Source organism: Hemicordylus capensis, chromosome 3, assembly GCF_027244095.1.
Source record: "Hemicordylus capensis ecotype Gifberg chromosome 3, rHemCap1.1.pri, whole genome shotgun sequence".
In the NCBI taxonomy this organism is placed as follows: Eukaryota; Metazoa; Chordata; class Lepidosauria; order Squamata; family Cordylidae; genus Hemicordylus; species Hemicordylus capensis.
The window spans coordinates 32,824,981-32,834,610 of record NC_069659.1 but is presented as its reverse complement, the minus strand read 5'-3'; positions in this window follow the sequence as shown (position 1 = coordinate 32,834,610).

Below are 9,630 nucleotides of genomic sequence, written 5' to 3'. Positions count from 1 at the left end.
CTTGATGGCACTTAATCAATCAGGGATTCCCAGCCTTAGGCCTCCAGTGGCTGGAATACAACTTCCATCATCCCCAGCAGTGTTTTCTCTAACTTTCCTCATCTGTGTGCAGAACTAGATTTGTTCTGGGCGGCAGTATCAAGGCACTGTGTGCACACATGCATTCAGAGTGGGGCCTTCCTGATTCAACCTGAGCAGGATCTAAAATTAACTGAGCGGACATCACAAGACTTGTGTGGGCACACACACTTGCAGGCCTTAGAGGGAACATTAATCCCCAGCCACAGTGGGAATAGGCTGGGGATGGTGGGTGTGGTAGTCTAATGAGGCAGTAGGAGACAGTGAGGTTGTTCACATGTGCGGCCCTGCCTTGGTAGGGCTGCTCATGTGTAGCACTGGGGATTGGCGCATTGAGGGATTTCTGGAGGCTGAGCTGCCTCCCCCGCCCTGCCTCCAGATGACCACACTGCGCAGTCCAGTGCAACATAAAGATCATCTGGGGAGGAAGGTAAGATTGATCCTGCCTTCCCCCTACACATGATCACAGGTCAAGTGAATGACCTTAGTGTGTGCCACCAAGCTCTCACAACAGTGGTGCATGATCAGCTGGTAATCTCCAGGCTAGAATACTGCAATGGGCTGCATGTATGTATGTAATTTATATGCCGCCTGACTCCAAAGGCTCTAGGCGGTTCACACAAATAAATAAAATAAAAACAAAATAGCTATTAAAACAACAATTTAAAACATTCAACCATTGTTAAAAGCCAGGCTAAAAGGGGGGGGGGCTATTTTAAAGGCTGGTGAAGATGTTAAACCGCGAATGTCTCTAGGGAGTGCATTCCACAGCCCAGGAGCGACTGCAGAGAAGGCCTGCTCCCGAGTTGCTGCCAGACAAGCTGGCGGCATTTGGAGACGGGCCTCTCTTGATGACCTTAATGTGCAGCGGGGATCATGCAGAAGAAGGTGCTCTCCCAGGTAACTCTCAGAGAGATAGGAACGGAACTACTGCAAAGCAGTACCACCTATTCCTAGATCCCTCAAATGATCCAGAAGGATACCATGTTCAATCATATCAAAAGCCACAGAGAGGTCCAAAAGAACCAACAGTTTCACACTCTCTCTGTCCATTTCTTGGAAGAGGTCATCCATCAGGCTGACCAAAGCTGTCTCCACCCCATAGCCTGTTCTAAAGCCAGTTTGAAATGGATCTAGATAATCAGTATCTTCCAAACCTGCCTGGAATAGATAATCAGTATCTTCCAAACCAGCCACCACCCTCTCAATTACCTTGCTCACCCAAGGGAGGTTGGAGACTGGCCTATAATTATCCATCCCGAGGGCTCTAGTGCGGGCTCCTTAACAGCATTTTGTGATATGTTTTCCCTGTTTCTTAGATCAAGAGACTCTTTCAGCTTAAAGACCTTTCCATTGTGTCAGGAATGCTGGCTTCATTAAGAATGCAATTCAGAAGAAGGGGTGTGTATGTGTGCGTGGGTGTGGTGTCACTTTTTGGTAGGCAGCTTCTTGCCCTGGTTGGCTCTAGTGCGGGCTCCTTAACAGCATTTTGTGGTATGTTTTCCCTGTTTCTTAGATCAAGAGACTCTTTCAGCTTAAAGACCTTTCCATTGTGTCAGGAATGCTGGCTTCATTAAGAATGCAATTCAGAAGAAGGGGTGTGTATGTGTGCGTGGGTGTGGTGTCACTTTTTGGTAGGCAGCTTCTTGCCCTGGTTGGCATGACACAGCTGTTTGATTCAAATAGAGACCAGGTTTTCCCTCCTGCTAGTGGATAGATACTCTGCTTCCTTTGCTTTTACAGGAAGCCAGAGTTTTTCTAAAACAGAGGGGGCTATCTGGTTACATCCCTTGCATTCCACAGCCCTTTCACCCTGCTGATTACATTTTATCCCCATTCCCTATGCTAATATATATACATGTGGCTGTGATGCAATTAAGATTGCAGACTGAAGCCAACAATGTTAAGATTGGGTGTGCCTGGATCTTTCTGCTGGTATGGGCTTGTTGCATACCTGCCAACATGTCCTTATATCCTCACTCACCTGAATGGGAAGACAGGGACATGTTGGCAGGTATGTTGTTGATTAACTAGCAACTGCATGAATACTGTTTACTTTAATTGAGCAATTCATGCATGTCAACTTAGTCTTCAGGATGCATTCCTTTTATCTTTTAATCTCAGTTGGTAACACAGACGTTCCCCCACTTGGAATGTGTATGTGTGCACGCGCAAGACCTCCACTGTACACTTCAGCCTTTTGCTTACAAACATTCATGCAATAATAAATGTATTAATCTTGTGTGTGCCACATAGCTATTTGATGTTTTAGCTACAAAAGACTGTTCTGGAAAAATGTCTCAAATAGTATCCAAATTGATTTGTATTCCTATTCTACACATCTACAGCTTCCCCGTGGCTTATGTGCTGTTCCAGTCAGTTCAGCAAATATATTCACTGAATATTTGTACCTGCAACTACAAGATCTTTTACTGTAATACCACAGCTAATTTAGCACGAGCTGTAAGAAGATCCTGTGCCACTAGGGGGCAGAGCAAACCAAGAAAGGGCGGCTATATATTTTGAGTTGAAGGATAGATACACAATAGTATCTTTCAGCATTCCCCCCCCCCCCCCTTCTAACTTGGTAAAGAGGCACCTTTTAATGTGGTGATTCTATTTATTTAGCAGGGAGAGAGTAACTGGCCCTATTCACCCCCAGTGCAGTACCTCCAGTGACTGTTGCTGGTGTCTATCTTAAGAACATAAGAACAGCCCTGCTGGATCAGGCCCAAGGCCCATCTAGTCCAGAATCCTGTTTCGCACAGTGGCCCACCAGATGCCGCTGGAAGCCACAGACAGAAGTTGAGGGCGTGCCCTCTCTCCTGCCGTTACTCCCCTGCAACTGGTACTCAGAGGCACCCTGCCCTTGAGGCTGGAGGTGGCCCACAGCCCTCTGACTAGTAGCCATTGATAGACCTCTCCTCCATGAAGTCATCCAAACCCCTCTTAAAGCCATCCAGGTTGTTGGCTGTCACCACATCCTGTGGCAGAGAGTTCCACAAGTGGATCACATGTTGTGTGAAAAAGTACTTCCGTTTGTTGGTCCTAGACCTCCTGGCAATCAATTTCATGGAGTGACCCCTGGTTCTAGTTAGGGATGTGCATGGTCTGGAGCAGTCCAGACCGGCACCAAAGGGGGGTCCCCCTTTAAGGGCGGGGAGGGTTTACTTACCCCTCCTGCCGCTTTCCCCCCTCCAGCACCCATATTCTTTGTAGAAATTGGGGCGGCAGGATACCTCCCCACCGCCCCTTCTGCCTCCAATGCTGCCTGGCCTGCCTCCAGGACGGGGTGGGTGCGCGCGCGGCTTTGCTTTACAAAGATCCTGTTGCTTGTGCTGCTGAGGGACTCACGGTTTGCCTATGGTATTGAAAAAACCCGAACAGAAGCCGGCACAACACCGAGCTGGCCTCCGCTCCGGCACCGGCACCCAGCAGCCACTGCGAAGCGCTCCGCCAGGGAGGACGTGCCGTCGCCGACGCGCTGCGCCGCCCAGGCAACCCTCACTTCCAGCTTCCATGCGACTTCAGAGTGGCAGAGCTATTCTGCCACTCTGAAGTGGCATGGAAGCCGGAAGTGAGGGTTGCCTGGGCGGCGCGTCAGTGACGGTGCATCCTCCCTGGCGGAGCCGTTCTCAGTGGCTGCTGGGCGCCGGAGCGGGCCAGGCAGCATTGGAGGCAGAAGGGGCGGCGGGGAGGTATCCTGCCGCCCCAATTTCTACAAAGAATACGGGCGCTGGAGGGGGCAAAGCAGCGGGAAGGGTAAGTAAACCCTCCCCGCCCTTAAAGGGGGACCACCCACCCGAACCGAACCAGCCAGGTCCGGACCGGTCCGGACAGTTCGGAGGCCTTTACAATGGCCTCCGAACCGGTTCGGACTCATCTCTAGTTCTAGTGTTGTGTGAGAGGGAAAAGAATCTCTCTCTCTCCACTTTCTCCACACCATGCATGATTTTGTAGACCTCTATCATGTCTCCCCGCAGTCGTCTTTTTTCTAAACTAAATAGCCCCAGGTGTTGTAGCCTTGCTTCATAAGAAAGGTGCTCTAGGCCCCTGATCATCTTGGTTGCCCTCTTCTGTACCTTCTCCAGTTCAACAATGTCCTTTTTAAGATGTGGTGACCAGAATTGTACGCAGTACTCCAAGTGTGGTCGCACCATAGTTTTGTATAAGGGCATTATAATGTTAGCTGTTTTATTTTCAATCCCCTTTCTAATGATTCCTAGCAAGGAATTTGCCTTTTTCACAGCTGCCACACATTGAGTTGACACTTTCAACGAGCTGTCCACCACGACCCCAAGATCCCTCTCCTGGTCCGTCACTGACAGCTCGGATCCCATCAGCGTATACTTGAAGTTGGGGTTTTTTATCCCAATGTGCATCACTTTACACATGCTAACATTGAACTGCATTTGCCATTTTGTTGCCCACTCCCCCAGTTTGGAGAGATGCTTTTGGAGCTGCTCACAATCCGTTTCGGATTTCACTACCTGGAAGAGTTTGGTATCATCTGCAAATTTGGCCACATCGCTGCTTACCCCTGCATCTAGATCATTGATGAATAAATTAAAAAGCCCCGGTCCCAGTACAGATCCCTGGGGGACCCCACTTCTTACTTCCCTCCATTGTGAAAACTCTCCATTTATACCTACCCTCTGTTTCCTGTCTTTCAACCAGTTAGCAATCCACACATGTACTTGTCCCCTTATCCCATGACCGCTAAGTTTCCTCAGGAGTCTTTGATGAGGAACTTTGTCAAAAGCTTTTTGGAAGTCCAGGTAGACTATGTCAACTGGATCACCTTGATCCACACACTCGTTGACACTCTCAAAGAAGTCCAAAAGGTTGGTGAGGCAAGATTTACCTTTGCGGAAGCCATGCTGGCTCACTCCCAGCAGGGCCTGTTCTTCTAGGTGCTTTACAATTTTATCCTTGAGGATGCTTTCCATCAATTTGCTCGGAACGGACGTTAGGCTAACCGGCCTGTAATCTCCCGGATCGCCCCTGGATCCCTTTTTGAAAATCGTTGTTACATTTGCTACTCTCCAGTCCTCTGGTACAGAGCCCAATTTCAGGGATAAGTTAAATATTTTAGCAAGGAGGTTGGCAATTTCACATTTGAGTTCTTTGAGGACTCTTGGATGGATGCCATCCGGCCCCGGTGATTTGTTAGCTTTCAGTTTTTCCAGACAGTTTAGAAAATCATCCCTTGTCACTTCTATCTGACTCAGCTCTCTAGCCTCCATTCCTAAAAAGCCTGGTTCAGGAACAGGTATATGCTCAGTATCCTCTGCTGTGAAGGCAGAGGCAAAGAACTCATTCAGTTTCTCTGCAACCTCCATATCCTCCTTAATAATCCCTTTCACTCCCTCATTGTCTAATGGCCCAACCACCTCCCTGGCAGGTTTCCTGCTTCTGATGTACTTAAAGAAGTTTTTGTTATTCCCCTTGATACTTTTGGCTAAATGTTCCTCAAACTCTCTTTTTGCCTCCCTTATTGTCACCTTGCATTTCTTTTGCCAGAGTTTGTGTTCCTTTCTGTTCTCTTCATTTGGACAGGCCTTCCAATTTCGGAAGGAAGTCTTCTTCCCTTTTATGGCTTCTTTGACGGTACCCGTTAGCCACGCTGGCATCCTCCTGGACTTAGTGGTACCTTTCCTCCTTTTGGGTATACAAGCTGACTGGGCTTCTAGTATTGTGGTTTTGAGTAAACTCCATGCATTCTGGAGTGAAGTGACTCTCCTGATTTTCCCCCTCAGCTTTCTTTTCACCATACTCCTCATTTTGGAGAAGTTTCCTCTTCTGAAATTCAAAATGTCTGTGTTTGACATCCTTGGTGATTCTCTCCCCGCATGTATGCTGAATTTGATGGCACTGTGGTCACTGTTCCCTAAAGGGTCAATGACACTGACATCACGCACCAGGTCCTGGGTGTCACTCAGAATTAGATCCAAGGTCGCCTTCTCTCTGGTCGGTTCCATGACCAACTGTTCGAGGGCACAGTCATTTAGCGTATCTAGAAATCTGACCTCTTTGTCCTGACTTGAATGTGAATTTACCCAGTCTATGTGTGGGTAGTTGAAATCACCCATAATTACAGCCCTGCCTCTCCTTGACGCCTCCCTGATTTCCTCCTGCATCTCCCAGTCACTGTCGGCATTTTGATCTGGAGGGCGATAGCACGTCCCCAGTGGCACGATTCCTTTCCGGCCTTGTATAGTCACCCACAGGGTTTCTGTGGAGGACTCCAGTCCACTTAGTTTTTCTAGCTTGTTAGATTCTATCCCTTCTTTAACATACAGTGCTACCCCTCTTCCAAGGCGCCCCTCCCTGTCCTTTCTATAGAGTTTATACCCAGGGATAACAGTGTCCCAACGGTTCTCACTGTTCCACCATGTTTCTGTTATGCCCACTATGTGTATTTCTGCATTAGCAATCAAGCACTCCAGCTCACCCATCTTGGCTCGGAGGCTTCTGGCATTGGCATACAAGCACCTATACACTGAATCTCTCCCCTGATGTATGCTATTCTTTTGACTCTTTGACCTGTTGGCACAGGCTCCCGTCTGTTCTTTATGAGGTTCTGCTCCGTCCCCTTCTGTTTTATTTGAATTCTTTGCAGCCTCACACTTTAAAGGATGGCTTTTGCCAAACGGGATACTGCCCAGCTCCCATCGGCTGTTCCCCAGGTGTCATTTTAAAAGCTGTTCTGCAACCTTTTTGATTTTAAGCACCAGCAGTCTGGTTCCATCTTGGTTCAAGTGCAGCCCGTCCCTTTTGTACAGGCCTTGCTTGCCCCAAAATGTATCCCAGTGCCTAACAAATCTAAACCCCTCCTTCCGGCACCAACGTCTCATCCACGCATTGAAACCCCCTCAGCTCTGCCTGTCTCACTGTACTTGCGCGTGGAACAGGTAGCATTTCTGAGAATGCTACCTTGGGGGTCATGGACTTCAAAATGCTACCTATCAGCCTAAATTTGGCTTCCAGGACCTCCCGACTGCATTTCCCCACATCGTTGGTGCTGACGTGCACCACGACAGCTGTCTCCTCCCCAGCACTGCCTAGGAGCCTGTCTAGATGCTGCGTAATGTCCGCAACCTTCGCACCAGGCAGGCAAGTCACCATGCGGTCAACACGCGGGTCACAAACCCATCTCTCTATCCCTCTAATGATCGAATCACCAACTACAAGGAGGCCCCCACCCCCCAGAGGAGTATCCCCTGTGCGAGAGGATATGGGCTCATCATCCACGGAAGGGGTCCCTTCTAAAGGAGCATTTCCCTCTTCCTCAGACCGATGTCCTCCTTGCCCAAGACCTTTATTCTCCCTGACAGCAGAGGAGCTACCAGCCCTGGAGTGGGATGCCTCTATCACATCCCTGAAAGTCTCGTCCACATGCCTCTCTGTCTCTCTGAGCTTCTCCAGATCCGCCACCTTGGTCTCGAGGGAACGGATTTGTTCCCTGAGAGCCAGGAGCTCCTTGCACCGAGCACACACCCATGACTTCTGCCCATGGGGCAAATAGTCGTACATGTGGCACTCTGTGCAATACACTGGGAAGTGCCCCTTCCCCTGCTGACCTTCTATCTTCATACCGTTTTAGTTGGCTCTTTACAGTATTTAGGGAGCTTATTGTCCATTTATTAGATAGTTTACTAGGATAGGTCTCAGCTCTAATGGTCAGCTATCTTATGTTTCTTTTTAGATTGTGATCCCTTTGGGGACAGGGATCCATCTTATTTATGTATTATTTTTCGTGTAAACCACCCTGAGCCATTTTTGGAAGGGCGGTATAGAAATCGAATAAATAGCAACAACAACAACAATATGGAAACAGGCACACTTGTAAAACACTGGGAAATATGTCCTACACTGGGAATGATTTTTTTCTAGAAGGTGAGCAAGCAAGTGGCATGAGCAAAAAGAATCCTATAGCAGGCAGACCTCACTATAGAATTCTGGAAATCATATCAAAATGTATAATAGCCTACCGAGTAGAAAACACATTTTTAGATGGCATGTTTTCCATGCCAAGAAACGTTTTCCAAAAATTCTCTGAACTCAGAAGGGGGTTCCAACCTCGAAGTGGTATGTTAAGGGATGCCAAAGGACAGATAGTAACTGATTCAGAGAAGATCAAACGGAGATGGAAGAAGTATACTGAAAATCTGTACAGCAGTGATGTTGACATCCAAGATACTCTAGAAGACATTCCCTACTTGCAAGAACCTCTAGTACGGGAAGATGAAGTTAGATCAGCACTCCAGTCATTACCAAGTTGGAATGCTACAGTAATTGATGGAATAGGTACAGAAATATGGCAGGCAACAGAGGAAGAATCAGTCAAGGCTCTAACCAACCTATGCCAGCAAATTTGGAGAACAACATAATGACCAACAGATTGGAAGAGGTCAGTCTACGTACACATACCAAAGAAAGGAGACTTAGATTGAGCAAACCATCACACAATATGCTTAATTTTACATGCTAACAAAATAATGCTCAGGATCATCCAACACAGAGACATCATTGCTGATGCACACTGGGTATTTGAGAAAGCCAAAGAATACAACAAATATATATCAATATATGCTTGATTGACTATAGAAAAGCCTTCAGTTGTGTTGACCATGTTATGTTGTGGAATTTCCTTAGGAAAATGGGCATCCCAGAACATCTCATTGTTCTCATGAGAAACCTATACACAGGACAGGAAGCCGCAGTTCAGACAGAACATGGTAAAACAGACTGGTTCCAGATCGGGGTTGCAATAGCAATAGCAATAGCAATAGCACTTACATTTATATACCGCTCTATAGCCGGAGCTCTCTAAGCGGTTTACAATGATTTAGCATATTGCCCCCAACATTCTGGGTACTCATTTTACCGACCTCGGAAGGATGGAAGGCTGAGTCAACCTTGAGCCCCTGGTCAGGATCGAACTTGTAACCTTCTGGTTACAGGGCGGCAGTTTTACCACTGCGCCACCAGGGGCTCATATGAAGGCCTTGGAATGGATATTCCAATGAAGGCCTTGGAAAGGATATATAGATGCTGTGATGTGTCTACACCTACAAAGATTAGAATTGTTCGGACAATAGTTTTCCCCATGACACTCTATGGATGCAAAAACTGGACTTTGAAGAAGCAAGACAGAAAAAGTATTGACACTTTTGAACTTTGGTGCTGGAGAAGACTTTTGAGGATACAATGGACAGCCAGGAAAACAAACAAATGGATCACAGAACAAATCAATCCAGAATTTTCACTCGGCACAAATGACCAGGCTCAAACTATCATATTTTGGACACATTATGCCAAGACCCAGCTCCCTTGAGAAGTCCATAATGCTGGGAAAAATTGAAGGCAAGAGAAGAAGAGGACGACCAGCAGCAAGGTGGATGGACTCAATCATGACAGCAATGAATGCACCACTGAGAGACCTTAAAGCAGGGATCCTCAACGTTGGGCCCCCAGATGTTCTTGGACTTCAACTCCCATAATCCCCAGCCAAAGGCCACTGTGCCTGGGAATTATGGGAGTTGAAGT